Source organism: Medicago truncatula, chromosome 4, assembly GCF_003473485.1.
Source record: "Medicago truncatula cultivar Jemalong A17 chromosome 4, MtrunA17r5.0-ANR, whole genome shotgun sequence".
Taxonomy (NCBI): Eukaryota; Viridiplantae; Streptophyta; class Magnoliopsida; order Fabales; family Fabaceae; genus Medicago; species Medicago truncatula.
Window position 1 is genome coordinate 20,766,547 of NC_053045.1, and position 3,551 is coordinate 20,770,097.

At 33.5% G+C, this 3,551-nt stretch overlaps 1 long non-coding RNA gene across 1 annotated transcript; it reads right to left on the reverse strand.

Moving 5' to 3' along the window:
• Nucleotides 1-219: 219 nt before the first annotated feature.
• On the reverse strand, nucleotides 220-795 carry LOC120580298 (uncharacterized). The gene is made up of 2 exons (XR_005645997.1): nucleotides 655-795; nucleotides 220-556 (listed from the first exon to the last, which is right to left on the reverse strand). It is a non-coding gene; the product is annotated as an uncharacterized lncRNA (long non-coding RNA).
• Between the last annotated feature and the right edge of the window lie 2,756 nt (nucleotides 796-3,551).

The following is a 3,551-nucleotide window of genomic DNA, read 5'->3' on the forward strand; positions in this document are numbered from 1 at the left end:
TAAATTTATATTATATAGATATAGATTTATTTACCGATCTCATCGTCTCAAAGCTTAAGTAAGCAATTTCAATGATAAGAATATGTCTTTTTGCAATTTCCAACAATTTGTAAGTCTCATTCATGCCATATTTTTTATTCATTTTTTAAAATATTGTTTTTATCTTAAATTCTACTCATTAATTTTAACATTTCACCAATCTCAAAAATTGAAATAAGATAGAAGAAAATCTAAATAATATTATTTGTTGTCTTATTTAATTTTTTTACAATCATTTTAGACTAGATTACAAAATCCACAACTACAAGGATTGTGAAAATAGATAAAGTAAAAATTTAAACTTATGGGTGCAAATATAATAACAAAATTTTCTTAAAAAAACGCTATAACTAGATGACAACTTGTGGAATTTTGTAAAATAATCTTAAGGGAACATCTCAAACACACCCACATAAGGAAAGGAGAAATTCAAACAAAATAGTACACTTCGGCTGAAGATCAAATGGGCATATCTTTGTTTGACAATCAAAATCTTGAGTACAAATAACCATATTCGCTGAAATGAAAAAAGAAAATAAAAGACTTTAGTTGAATGAGATAAAATAAAACATAGCAAGTAACTGGGGAAAATTGAAAAGGATAAAAATTGGTTACCGTCAACGGTCATGGCAAAAGGAAATAGGGAAATAAAGATAATTATAACATTAACAAATTTAATAACTTCAGCCATATTTTCAACACTTTGCATTGCATGTAAGAAATATTATATGGTTTAATCACGTTATAATTTATAAAGCACACCCTCTCGTTACATACATTATATAGTTTTTAGCGCTTACCGCTTGGTAAAAAAATCCTTACTAAAATTAGAATCATTGTTAAATATCTCTTAAGTATAACAAAGTGTTATTTTTGTCCCTTTAGCACCCTTAGTAAACAGGTCACATAAAATTCAATTTTTTATTGTTGATGGTTTACACACCCACTAAACAATCAATCTTGTCACAAATTTAAGCATTATTTTGCACCAGTGAAAAGATGATGAAGGATTTTTACATCTCATAAAACTATTTACACGTAAGTATAATAGGATCGTGTTCCCAAGGAGTTGCGTATTTCATAAGCATTTTCACAATATTTGTCACGTTAAGTGTTTGGGTATAAATTGTTTGTTTGTGAAAAACTATTTTCCTAATCGACATAAAAGTAAAACGAGAAGAGATAGGGCTATTCCGCTTGCGGTCAGAGATATCAACCAAGCGTAACAGCTGCAATCTCTCGATCGATTAACAGATTCTAGCTTTTTAGACTATATTATCACAATCACTCGACAATATCATTCGTGTCCAAATGATATCGTTATTTCTAAGGGATCATTTAAACATCGATTTCCCAAACATTTAAACGATTACAAAGTCGGTTGGGTAGTTTAATCGACGATTTCCCAACCGATTAAATTACCCAAAAGCATTAAGTACTAGATTAAAAGTGATTATCAAATATTAACATCCATGTCTAGAGTGATAACTTAAGATAGATTGTTATTCTATTTCTAGATTCAAAAGTATGTGTCCATATCATTTTGAATCTCGATAAAACAATAAAAGCAAGAATAACAACAATATTGAATAAATAGCTAGAACCATATATTAAATGATCAAAAGATTACATAATAGCTTGTTTGAATACCTCAAAACTACAAGAGTAGATGTAGCTACATATGTCAATGATAGCTTTGCAAAGGATGAAGAAAGGATGAAGATTCCATGACAAGATCCATGAAGTCTCAACAAATCTTGGCTTGAATCTACTCCTAACTACCTTGCTTTGTGTTTCTCTCTCTAGAAAAGCCCTAGTCTCTCTCTAAAAACCAGAAAATATCAATAAAAATGTAATAGAATAGTTGGAAAGAGAAGAGAAAACTATTTATATGGGCTGACTGCGTGCTAGTTCGCTTAAGCGAAGCAGACTTCGCTTAAGCGAACATCCAGGAAATCTTCTGTTGACCATTGAAGAGCTGCCACGTGGTCCTTATTTTCTGAAGTTGGATGAACTTCGCTTAAGCGAAACGCAAGCGAACTTGTGAGCGAACTTTCCTGGAGCTCACTGGAACTTGTTCACTTAAGTGAACATGAGATCGCTTAAGCGAATTGGCCTTTCTTCATGAGCGAACTGGAAGCGTTCTAGTAACCGAAGAATTCTGATGCTATCTGGAATTGGTTCGCTTAAGCGAACCGTAGGGCGCTTAAGCGAACTAAACTTTGTCATGAGCGAACTGAAGGCGTGCTTGTAAGCGAACAGAACGTTGCTCTCTGTAAGTGGTTCGCTTAAGCGAACGGACCTTGGTACATGAGCTTCCTTCTTTTGGTCCTTGCTTGTCATTTCCTGCATAAATTGAGTAGAATCAGGCATGTAAAGCATAAATGGTAAAATTACACTCAAATGGTAGATTTTCCTTAGATAACTTGCGAAACAAATCACTAATTTGCCTAAGTTAACACATAAAATATGTTACTTTTGAGCACTTATCAAACACTCCCCAACTTAGCTTTTTGTTTGTCCTCAAACAAAACAATCAACAAGGAAACTTACAAGGCTTTGGACAAACTTTGTAGCACGGTGTCAATCAGTTCAAACACAAAAATTTCAGGTGGTGATTCAATTGTAATTGCGCGGGCAAGCATGAAGCCTTCTGTAACACCCCGTTATCCCAAACAATTAAATAATTAATAATTAATCAGAGTTTAACACCAAAACGGGCATGTCACACTACTTTTCAAAATTTTTTTAAATAGAATATAAAACTATTTAATAAACATCATCCTTCATGAAACATCAATAAATTGCAGCGGACTATTTTTCAACATTAAACTTCATCATCCAACATTACATCCTGGCACAAAGGCCTCAACATATTAATCATCAAACATTGTTTCAATTAACAAATAAAGGCTCCACAACATGTTCCAAAATTTGATACATAAGGAATGAAAACTATAACAACTAAGTCCCATCCCGTTACGTATCAGAGCCTTAGACACTTGAGCCACCATCTACTACTCAGGATCACCTACAAGTTACCCATAGGAAGGGCAACATTTCCAAGCAGAAGGGGTGAGATTCACAACAATAATAATAGATATAAAATTCATCAATTGAATCTAACACCCTAACATAACAATAATTATTCAATATACATATATATTTCATAATTAGCAACATCAACAATAAGTGATAAATTCAACCAACAACAACGACTCAAGCAACTACTTGGCAACACCGCTAAGACTCCTCAACAATGCGACTATGCACATGCATGTGGTACCAATTTACAGGGCAGAAGCCCTCACCGAATTTTGAATGGTTAAATCATTCTTCAGGGCATACGCCCTCACCAATTTGAAAAACAAGGTGTTCCAGGGCATGAGCCCTCCCGCTTTGAACGACAAGGCGTTCCAGGGCATGAGCCTTCCGCTTTATATGTTTATGCAATGGACTCCACTTGTGTATATCTACATACAACTCAACAATGCATATATATAATATGACTT